Source organism: Protopterus annectens, chromosome 5.part1 (assembly GCF_019279795.1).
Source record: "Protopterus annectens isolate FY-2018-M chromosome 5.part1, PAN1.0, whole genome shotgun sequence".
Taxonomy (NCBI): Eukaryota; Metazoa; Chordata; order Ceratodontiformes; family Protopteridae; genus Protopterus; species Protopterus annectens.
The window spans coordinates 589,936,141-589,948,731 of NC_056736.1; the positions used below are offsets into that span (position 1 = coordinate 589,936,141).

At 40.6% G+C, this 12,591-nt stretch overlaps 1 protein-coding gene across 1 annotated transcript in view; it reads right to left on the reverse strand.

The window, feature by feature from the left end:
- UVRAG (UV radiation resistance associated) overlaps positions 1-12,591 on the reverse strand; it is a 2,169,435-nt gene that overhangs the window by 1,776,873 nt on the left and 379,971 nt on the right. The gene's annotated exons all lie outside the window — the stretch shown is intronic.

The window sequence follows — 12,591 nt, forward strand, 5'->3', positions numbered from 1 at the left end:
CAGGATCGGATTGTTTTGCTGGGACAGTAGTTGTGGTTTTTGAGGCAAGGTCCAAGCTGGGTATTGAGACAAGTTCCTTAGGATTGGGTACCAGTATTGGCGGGGCTATTAATATCATCTTTGGCTTCTCGTCTGACTTTTAGGAGGACCTTGGGTAGAAGCGGCAGAGGAGGAAAGGTGTAAACTGATAGGTTTTCCCAACTGAAGGATAGGGCGTCCACTTTCCATGCTTGTCTGTGATAAGGCCTAGAATCTTTCCAGTTGATAATTTTGAGGAAAAGCAAATAGATCTATGTCTGGACTCTCCCATTTCTCTGCTATCATGCTGAAGACTTGTGGATTTAGTTTCCACTTGTGAGGATCCATAAGGTTTCTGCTTAAACCGTCTGCCAGAGTGTTTTGTTTTCCTGGCAGGAATTGAGCTTGAAGCTTTATTTGGTAGGTCAAAGCTGTGTCCCACAGTGCCATGGCTAATCTGCATAGGGGGTATGTGTGTGTGCCCCCTTGCTTGTTTATATACAACATGACTGTGGTGTTGTCCGTCTTTATCAGTGGTTGTCCTGGATGAACTAAGTCCTTGAAGGCTGTTAGGGCATTCTGAACAGCTAGCATCTCTTTCTGACTGATATGTAGATGCATTTGATTTGGTGCCCATATGCCCCGAATGTATCTTCCTGCCATGTGGGCCCCCCACGCATAATCTGATGCGTCTGTTGTTAAGGTTTGGCTGGCAGGGGGTAGAGTGAAGGGCCAAACCATGTTTTGGTGACAGGCCTTTGCCCACCATAGAAACTCCTGTTGCAGGCAGGGGATGAGAGGAATCATCGTTTCCAGACTGTGTGAGTGTTGACTCCATAAACATTTTAGGTACCACTGAAGTTTCCTCATATGCAGTCTTGCATATGGAATTAGTAGGATGCAGGATGCCATGAAGCCCAAAGCCTGCAGAATTTGTCTTGCAGAAGACTGGGTTTTTTTTGCCATCAGTTTGAAGTAAGTAGTCAGTTGCCTTTGTCTGGCGTGAGGTAAGCCATCTGGGCATTTGTATTCAAGCTTGAACCCAGGAATGTTATCTTTTGAGAGGGTAACAGTTATGATTTCTTTTCGTTTATTGTGCACCCTAGGCATGTTAGAAGCCTTTTCACAAATGCCAGGTGTCGTAGAAGAGTGTCCTTGTTCTCTGCTTGAATGAGACAGTGGTCCAAGTAAGGACATATTTGAATACTTCTTTGTCTGCAAAATGCATTTACTGGTGCCAGGCACTTTGTAAAGACCCTGGGCGCAGTAGATAAGCCAAAGGGCAGTGCAGAGAATTGGTAATGCATTAAGCCAGCCTTGAATCTGAGGTATCTTCTGCATGACTGTCTTAATGGGACATGCAGGTATGCCTCTTTTACGTCTAAAGTCACCAGCCGAGCATTCATGCCCAGCATGGGCAGAAGCTGTTGCAAAGTGAGCATTTTGAATTTTGGAATGTCCAGGTATGTGTTAAGAATCGATAAATCCAGTATTGGCCGCCAAGCCTTGTTCTTTCTGTGTACCAAGCACAGTCGAGTGAAAACCTTGTCCTTTTTCCTGTTCTGGTACTGTCTGAATGGCCCCCATATCCATGAGGGACATAACCCGTTTCTGTGCCTCTGCCCATTGATTTTTTGGCAGATCTGGCCAACCATTTGCTATTGGCAGAGTGTGGAAATGGAATCTGTATCCCTGTGATACGATGTTTAGTACCCACTTGTCCTGGGTTATTAACTGCCAATTTTGAGCAAAAAGTGCTAATTTTCCCCCTATGATTGCTGCCAAAATATAAGTGCTTGGTGTTGGCAGAGGGAAGTCACTGGGATTGCTTTCTGTAGGTTTGCGCTTTATCTCCTCCAGATTTGGAGTTGGATGCACTCCATTGCTTTGGCCTAAATGAGTCTTGAGCCTCTTACCTGGGAACCCTTAGGGCATCTGGATTTGCCCCTTTGAGCTCTGTCTGACACAAGATAAGGACCAATTTTTTTGTAGGCCAGTGTCTACTAAATTTAGGTGGCTGCACTTGTAAGAAATCTTTAACAGTTTGCATAGACTTAGCTTTATCTTTAAAACCTCTTCTGCCTTAATACCAAACAGAGAATCATGCTGTAAAGGTGAATCTAGCAATTTAGCTTTAACATGATCAGGCAGATTTTGCTCCTTTAACCAGGCATGCCTCCTAATCACAGATCCAGTAACTGTGGCCCTGCAGGAGGCCTCTAAAGAATCAAAACCACACTGCAGAGTATGCTTTCCAACTTGCTCAGCTGCATGCAATAATTCCTGCAATTCCTTATTTTCTGCACATTCTGAAATCAACATCATTTTCTGTTTCAGCAATCCCATAACATTGTTGTTGCTACTTAAGCATATGAAATTGACAGTTTAATGCCCTGATTGCCAAGGTTGCAGATGTATAAATATTTTTTCCCCATCTGTCCAGTGCCCTTGAATCTCTGTCGGAGGGGGTAGGGTTTTTTGCTGTTGAGGCCTTAACTCCCTTTGGACCCTGTGAAACAGTTTCAGGATCAACAGCAGGGTTTCTAAATAAAAAATTATGAGAGTCAGGGACCCTGTAATACCGGTCAGGCTTACTAGGAGCCAGAGGTAAGGAGTCAGGGGTCAGGCTTGACTCTGAAAACACATTATCCACAATGTCTAAAACAGGGGGAATGGCTAAAGGCTTGTGCTGAGGAAGAAAAAGAAAATCCCTGAGCCTCTTTTTTGATTCTCAGAAGTCTTTGACTCTCCCAGTGAAAATGCTCTCTCAAAGTATGCAAGGTTTCTCCAAATGAATAATCCTCAGGAGGAGATTCAGATGGAATAGACTCCTCAGCATCAGAATCCTTATAGGGAGGTAAAGATAATTCCTGATCAGAAGACGAATCAGAAGAAATAGAAACCTGATCTGAAGATTCATAGTCAGTGTCTTGCCTAGGCCTCTTATCTGGAGGGGGATGGGTACCCCTGATCAAGGTAATGAGGTCTTCAGCCATTTTGATCATCTGTTTTTTAGGCATAGAGGCCTGTACACATGGCTCAGGCGTCGTTTTTTTTAGTTTTAAAAGGCATCTTTGCCTTTGGTTTTGCAGCTTTTGGTTTGATATAAAAATGTTGAGGTCTGAATACACCCTCAGAAGCCGGTGCCTGCTCAGCGGTTCTGGACCCATCCGAGGGAGATACATCCGTCGGTCTAATACCTTGAGTATCTTGCAGCATGCAGGACTCCACATGGGTGTCGGTAGAGGCCTGTAGGTAGCGGGTTTCAGGGGCTGCGAAAAAGCCTCACTGAGTACCAACGACTGGCTTAGGAGAAGCTTCGTCGTCAGTTTTGGATCTCTACTGCCTTTCTCTGTCCTTTTCTTTGCATTTTTTATGTACTCCAGTAGTCAGATTGCTATCTGACGACATTTCTGGGTAGTTAAATCTGTTTTCCAAAATATTTAGATGCAAAAATATACAGACGCTTAATAGTGCGTTGGTTAAATCTAGCACAAAACCGACAGCCAGGCACGTTGTGATCAGGACCTAGGCAAGGAATATAGTATAAATGGAAATCCTTATGAGGTATTTGCTTCCCACAAGTAATACAATTATTAACTTTTTCTGACATCGGTAAAAAGCAAGAAAAAAGTTTCCCCAACGGGGTACTTAGCTTTAGTGAAGACTTCGGTTCTGAGACTCAAACTCGAATATTTCAGTAGTCGGCCGACCGGCACTTGCGAAATGCTTCTGCTTCGGGCACTGTGCGGCAAGAAAGACTAAAGAAAATGGTGTTGGCTGCATGTTTTATACCCCTGACGACCTGACGTCATGGAAGAGAAGACAGCAACCAAAGCAGGATCCAAGACTTTGGAATTCAGGCCGACTGAGGGAAAACCTGCCAGCAGATTATCCAAATGTAATGACTGCAACAGTGAAACACGAAGAACATCACCGGTATTAGCAAACACCACAATTTATTATCACTTTCGTCTTCAAGAGACTTCCTCAGAATGAATAAACAGGACAATTACAACACATTATATATCAACCCCTTGAAATAACCAGTAATTCAATTAAAAAACAATTAAAAAGCAATTATGTTAGACAAAGACAAAAATCCGCAAAAATGTATTGTAAAATTCATTTTAAAATGTTTGACCTTCTATTTTTAAGAAGCACTTTATATTGATGGAATCATTCATACTGGGCTGCTTATCAGCCCCTAACTTTAACTGCCACAGTTTTTTTTGTTCAACACTGTCTTTAAAAGAACCACCCCTAATATTTTCAGCTGCCTCTTTCACAACAGAAAATACTTTTTTATATCCTAAGCATTTCAAAGAATGTTTAAATAGTTTAACAATTGGAGTGTACAGGCCACCAAAGCCAAGTGCAGATGACCTAGAGGAATTCAAACATTTCTTACATGAAACACAGGCGGGAAGAATAATATGAGCTGGGGACTTAAATTTACCAGAAACAGACTGGAATAATATTGATTCTACAACGTTAGAAAATAAATTATTCATAGAATATATTCATGAACAACAAATGCTTCAGATTGTAAAAAACTACCAGGGGACGGAATATACTACATACTGTTTGTGTTTCCAAAGAAATTACTGTAACTTCAAGTCAAGTTTTACCACCACTGATGTGCAGTGATCATGAGGTTATAAAGGTTAATTTGTTGCTAGATAATTCTGCCAAACTGAAATCTAAGCCAATGCACAGAAGGTTAATTACAGATTACAGGGAAGCAAAATAGTTACTATATACAACTAACTGGAGTGAGGTGTTCAGTGGAAAAACTGCAGATGGAATGTGGAAAGTTTTGAAAGAGAAATTGTTTGAGTGCAAAAAGTCAAAACAAAATGTTTAACATCAGGATCTAGGCACGCAAAATCAGGGGGGTATATTTCCATAAGAACAAAATACCTGATTAAGGTGAGAGACAAAAAATATAAGAAATGGAAGAGAGGTCGTACTACAACTTCGAAAACTGAAATAATAGAGCTAGACAAACAGATTAAGCATAGTATTAGACAAAATTAAGAAAAATTTGAAAAAAAATGTATAGGTTTATAGGTTCATAGGTTGGTACTAGGCTATCGGCCCTAGGGCCTATACAAGCCTAGCCATAACTATTCCCTGGTTATTTCTTCCCACACTATTTACTTCTCTATATGTAAAGACATTGAGCATAATAGGAAACCTTTTTATAGATACGTAAGATGTGGAAGGAGTAAAGATACACAAATTGATAAACTGTATGCAGATTCTAAATTTTTTTTTTTGCAATCTGATGTTTATTAGCATTTTTAAAGACACAAATAAGAATTGATTACAAGTCACGCAATGCAAATAGGTTCAAAACAAATAAGTGAATATACTTCATACAACCTGCTTAGGTACAAGTACAATCAGTCCTATATAACAAAAAGAAATAGTAACCTTCATTAAACAAGTGATTAGGAGATTAATAGACAGAAAGGTAGCAAAATTTATTGACCACTATTTATTATGCAGGTGTGTGGAGGTGTATCAGTACACCTAAAACCTATTTGATTTAACTATATACAATATATACACACGACTGTCACTGAATGAATGGGTGTTAGTATAAGGAAGCTAGATGTTAGTGCTTGCACAAGGGTAGGAAAATATATCGTGGGGGTTGTATTGTTTGTGATCATTCAAGGGTTATGTTGGCGGTAGATATTAAAGAGGAAAAGTATTTGCCACGGAAGTAACAATCCAAATGAACTAGGGGAATTAGAGACAAGGGGGATAAGATGAGGCCCGAAGGAATAAAAGGGAGGATGGAGGTCTACCTAAGGATGATGTTGATTAAGAGCAGCTAGAAGGTTATTCCAATATTTCTGAAAATAACTTATTTTTTTTTTGGTTGTTGTCATTAGTTTACTTGCCAAAACATATTTAACAGCCATCGACTGGAAGTCCTTCCAAGACATTTTGGATCTGTCCAGCCAGTTTAAAGTAATGTAAGTTTTGAGAAGCACACATAATGTCACGATAATATGTTTAGTTTCAGATTTAAATGAACCTGGATAAATATTTAATAACGCCATTTCCCAGGATAGGGTTGACTTCATATTTCCCATTTTCTCCAGTCGTGCTTTTAGGGAGAACCAAAGTTTGTACACGTTTTTACAGGACCAGAAAATGTGGAGTATGTCTGCAACAGAATTAGGGCAAGTTGGGCATAGAGGTGAGGTGTTTGGGTTAATTTTATTTAGGAATGATGGTGTGTGATAATTTATTCTCAGACAGAACAGATTATAGATATATTTACAAAATTGGTACTTGCGTATTATCGCAACCACATTTTGAAGTCACCGTTATTCCTAAAGTTGTACCGAAAGTACTTTAGCCTGCACTAAGAAGGGGTGTCTAAACTCCAAAAATTTTTGCTATCACTTTGTTTGTGAAACAGGGAAAAAAAAAAGGCAAAATGTTCCTCCTCATGGGTACGGTCCTTTACCCATTGGAGTACATTATTTTAATGGGATGAACCATTTCGGGGGATGGGATAGTTCTTACTGGTATAAGCTCTTCTAATGACAACTAACCCCAAGTACCCATAAAAGATTAAGACATTGAGTAATCTAAATCCAAGTGAGGTATATGGGTATGTACAAAACGGGAGTTGGAATTCTGGTGAGATGTTTATGGGAATATGGATTGTATTAACGTTCTATACACAAGGCAATTACTAGGGTGAAGAATCTGGTACTAAGCTTGTTAGGTGACAACCAAAAACCCAGTAAAAAGTAATTGTCAGACAGTTAATTTTTTGGACAATGTTATCAACACACGTTACATATTCTTACTACAGGTATTGTTTACAGTTCTAGCACCAATAACTGATAACTGCACATAGTACTAACAGAGCTATGCAGCTACTTAGATAATTCAGAAGGACATATGTCATTTTACGTCAATTCATTTTCTTTTCTTTGTGCTTTGGCAAAGAGTTTTATAAAAGGATGCACTCTTATGATTTCACCATGAAAGATCGACTATTGGGAAGCCTGTTCTTACTTCCCAAACTAAGTGCTAATCCAAACAGTAAATTACTCATTTCCCTTCTTGTGTGTTAGTTATGCAGTCAAACAGCGAACTTCAACTAAAATGCATACTCATTTAACATTTTCCTAGTAAGCTTAGTACCTGATTCTTCACCTTGCCAATTTCGTTGTGTATACAACGATAATACTGCTATCATTTGCATGTTCGTGTTCTAAAGAACACTTGCAGCTGCTGCAGAAATGTGGTTGCGATAATACGCAAGTACCACAAAATCTTATGCAAAACAGTCTGGCTCCACAAAAGGGGTGGTAAGTTGCTCTAGTGACATCCAGGTAACCCCAGATACTGGAATCAAATTAGACTACATTGAAAAAGAACTGTGCAAACTGGATCCAAACAAAGCAAAGGGAGGAAACGGAATAATAACAATGACCTGAGAGCACTTAATCAAGAACTTACACTGTCATTACATATATTATTTACTAGGTCATAGAAATATGGGGATATTCCTCAAGATTGGAGACATGCACTTATTAAACCTGTCTTTAAGGGGAAAGGGGAGTAGGACAAACTCAGAATTATACAGACCCTTAAGTCTACTTTCATGTTGTGGAAAAATAATGGAGAAGGTTATACCGGATAGGTTATTGTCAGAACTGGACAGGTTGGGACTTGAAACCATATATCAGCATGCATATATTGAAAATAGATCTATTACCACCTGTAACAAGTTCTATAACAATATAATGGGTCTATATTAGAACATCAAAGTTTCAAAACTTTGAATGTTGTAATATCGACCCCTATTCAGCGAAAGCTGAAAATATCGAAGCAACAGAAAAACAAATTTTTTCCTAGGGAAAGAATTTGGTTGTCCATTTCTGTTGCTTCAGTATTTTCAGCACTGTGGTGGAAAGGTACAGGTTGGGTTCAGGTAAGTGTGCGACTGAGTGCGGGTTAGGTTAGTTAGGGTGCAGGTTAGGTATGTGTGCGATTGTGTGGACATGAGGGTTAGGGCAGGATAGATTTAGGGCGCGGGTCAGGCAAGTGTGTGATTGTGTGGACGTGAAGGTTAGGGCGGGGTAGGTGAGTTAGGGTTAAGGCGCGGGTGAGGTGAGTGTGCGATAGTGACGGACCTTAGGCTTAGAGTTTGGGTTAAGGTAAGTGGATAGTTAGTGGTGTGTGTATAGTTTAGTGTAGGGTTAGGTGTAAGATTTTAGGTGTATATGTGTGTGGATTACTGTTTGTTTGGTGTACTTGTGTTGTGTGTTTTGGAACAGCAATTTTTTTTCCCTAGGAAAAAATTCGCTGTTCTGTATGTTTGATGTTTTCATCTTTCGCTGAATAGGGTTCGATATTAGAACATTCAAAGTTTTGAAACTTCGATGTTCTAATATAGACCCAATATAATAACAGCTATAAATGAAAAAAAATTGTGCTGTGATGTGATTTATATAGATTTAACTTCAGCATTTGACAGGGTCATGCACAAAATACTGATCACTAAATTAGTACAACTAGGTATTGATGTACTGTTGATAAGATGGATAGCTGCATGCTTACAAATAGAAAATGCAAGTATCACACACCAACTGGACAGGTGAAATCCTTGGTTACAGTCAAGGTGTCCCACAGGGCACTGTACTAGGCTCTTACTTGTTTAGATTGTATCTTTCAGACCTTACTTTTTCATCTGAAGTGTTCTACAGTCTATATGCTGATGACCTGAAATTGGGTAAACTGATTACAAGTGTTACAGATAAGGCATGTCTGCAAAATAATTTGACAAAATTGACCACTTGGGCACAGGAGAATTCTTCTTCTTTTGGCTTTTTTCAGTTAGGGGTCGCCACAGTGGATCATCTGTTCGTTCATGATTGGCAGTGGAGTTTTACGGTGGTGAGTTGCCAGCCCGGCACCCAACCTTCCACGGAAGGCACACACTCACACCTAGGGCCAATTTAGAGTGTCCAATTCACCTACTGCATGTCTTTGGGATGTGGGAGGAAACCAGAGCACCCGGAGGAAACCCACGCGACCACAGGGATGGCATGCAGATTCCGCACAGAAGGCACTCCAGCCGAGAATCAGACCGGAGAACCTCTTGCTGTGAGACGGCAATGCTAACCACTGCACCACTGTGGTCGCCCTGGGCACAGGAGAATAATATGTTGATAAATACATCAAAAACTAAGCATATGAGATTTGGGAGACAAACTGAAAGGTGAATATTTAATACAGCACACAGTGATTGAAACTGTAGACTCATTTAAGTACCTGGATATATGGGGAGATTGAGATATGAGTTTTTCTAATCATATCAACCAATTGACTAACGATAGTTACAGAACTACAGGTTGCATAAAAAGATTTATAAAGTCTAAGAAATCATACATAATGAAGTCATTGTTTGTTAAGATACATTAGACCCAAACTTGAGTATGGAATAACAATATGGAAACCCTATAGGAAAACAAGCATGAATGAACTGGAAAGAGTACAGCAGAAATATACCAAGGGCATCCATGGATGTGAAAATCTAAGTTATTATGAAAGACTAAAATATCTGAACTTGTACAGTGTATCTTATAGATATTTAAGAGGAGATCTTATTCAGGTATATAACAAATTTAGGGACAACTACCTCAGGGAATGTTTGGGGTTATCAAACAGTAGTAGAGAATCGACATTTAACGTATGTAGAATATTCTATAGGAATGAGAAGTGTACTAATTGGTTCTCTGACAGAGTAGCTGATGCTTGGAACAGACTACCAAATTACATTAAAGCAAGTACTAGTTTAGATATTTTTAAGAACAGCCTGGACATTTACTATGGGAACAAGTGTTTTGGCATACTGGCAAGCTAGAAGGGCATTAATGCCCAAGCTTGAAATATGTAAGTGTATGTATGTATATATCGGACAACGTCCCTAGCACCTTTTTCTCGGGTGGCCCACGGGAATATACTCCCAAGAACCGTGGAACCAAAGGAGGCATTACCCCTGGAGGCCAAATCTAATTTGCAATGAGTAATAAAAGGTATGAGGGGTAGCCAAAGTTGCTGCTGCACATATACTGTCAACTGGGACTCTGGCTTGAAAAGCAGCAGATGTAAATACGGATCTGGTAAAATGAGCCTTAATTTTAAATGGGAACAGTAAATAAAAGATATACAATTTGAAATCCAATTTGATAAATTTATCTTAGACACTGGCATACCTTTTCTTGTCTCAGAAAAGGATACAAACAATTGGTCGGTCTGTTCTCCTAAGCTCCTTGGTTCTATGTAGATAGAACCTTAACTGTCTGTAAACCTCAAGCTGATGAAACTTATATTCCACTCTGTTTGAATGATTAGGAAAAATGACTGGCAGTTCAATAGTTTGATTCATATTAGATTGAGAGCAAACCTTGGGGATGAAGGACGGATTTGTACGAAGGGAAACTCTGTCTCTATGAAAGATCAAGTAAGGAGGTTTGACTGACAGTGCTTGTAATTCTGAAACTCTTCTGGCGGATGTAATGGCTACTAGAAAAATGGTCTTCCATTAAAGGAACTTTAATTCCAAGTATGTGCGGGTTCAAAGGGCGGGGATGTAAGTTTGGACAGAACAAAATTTAGATCCCAGGGAGATACAAGTTCCTGAAAGGGAGGTCTCAGTAAAGTAGCGCCTTTTAAAAAAGATTTACACAATTTGTGAGCCACAAGATTAGGTTTGTGTTGTCCCAAACGAAAACTGGAGATCGCTGCCAATTGAACTTTGATTGCAACAGCAGCTGATCCCTGACGAAAAAGGAATTCTAACACTAAGGGAATGGAGGCTGTATAAGGATCTATGTTTTTTTTTTCTTGTGCCCAGATAGAAAATCTTTTCCATTTGCTAGCATATAATTTTCTCGTAAAAGGCTTGTGAGAAGACGTGAGGATATGTGTAACTGCAGAGGAGAAATCATGAAGCCTAATTAGGGATGGAAGTGGAGCAGCCACGTTGTCAAGTTGAGGGTGTGGAAAGAGCGGTGGAAGGTACCCGACGTGTCAGAAGGTCTGGTACTGGATCCAGAGTCCATGGATCATCCAGAAGGTGAGGACCGAGAAAGAGGAACCAAACCTGACGAGGCCAGTAAGGAGTGATAAGAATCATTCTGCTTCCCAAGGTCTTTGCTTTCTGGATCACTTTGGATATTAGCGGAAAGGGAGGGAATGCATAACTAGTCCCAAGAGCCAATTGTGAACAAGTGCGTCTACTCAGTGTCTCCCCTGGGGGGGGGGGGTTAAGGGAGAAGTAGCTGCTGCATTTGGCATTGATTGGGCTGGCAAACAGATCGCAGCAAGGCTGTCCCCATTTGCAGAAAAATCTGTTCTGCGACTGTCTGATTCAGAGACCACTCATGAGGCATCAAAATTGCCCTGCTGAGCTTGTTGGCTATCACACTGGTTGTCCCCAGAACATGTGTTGCAACTAGAAAGCATTGGGAAGATATCGCCCACTGCCAAACACAAAGATCCTCTCAACATAGGGGGTAGGATCTTGTTCTTCCTTGTTTGTTTATATACCATACCACTGACATATTGTCTGATTGAATATTGTCTGATTGAATTGCTATCGTCCCTAAAGAAAGAGAGTCGTGAAGTGCTTGCAACGCTAGTAGCACTGCTCTCATCTTTAGGACATTGATATGCAAGTGAGCCTCGTGTTCTTGCCATGTGCCTTGGTCTGTCCTGCCTAGATAATGCCCCCCCCCCCCATCTGGGAGGCATCCGTGGTCACAGTAGCAACGGGTTGGTGAGGAATGAATGGTGTCCCTATCGTAAGTTGATTGGACTGGATCCACTAACAAAGATCCTTTTTGCAAGATTCTGTTATCAAAATAGGATGAGACGGACGCAGTTGTTGAAGAGACCACTGGGAAAAGAGTAGCCATTGAAGGATTCTCATATGTAGTCTGGCTAGTGGAACTAGTTACAGTAGAGCCCATGGTTCCTAGACGTTTGAGCACTGTGTTGGCTTTGACTTTGTGTTGGGGAAGTAGACTGTATATCTGTTGTCTTAGATTTTGTATTCTGTCTGCAGCAAGGCAAGTCATCATGGCTACTGTGTCTATTTCTGCGCCTATAAAAGTCACATTTTGAGAGGGCGACAAGGCAGACGTTTCCCAATTTATAGTAATCCCTTGCTGGATACGAACTTTGATGGTTGAATCCTTGGCTTGCAGAAGTAGGTGCCTGGTGGTGGCAGTCAGGAGCCAGTCGTTCAGGTAAGGAAATACTTGGAATCCAAGACGTCTCAAGTGAGCCGTTAAGTACAGTTTTGTACCTACCATAAATGTAGATGTTCGAAGATCCACATTGCTGCAGTCCTAACACTTGGGTAGTCCGCTGTCCCTCGGTCGGCCCGAATATCAGAGTATAAGGCTGACGTCGGTCAGGGCGCATTTGACTGACATCAGAACGTCAGGGTACAAATGCACATGACCGACGTCATATCCTCAGTCTTTTCTTGCCCCAGATGTCAGAAGACCCTAAAGAAAAAGG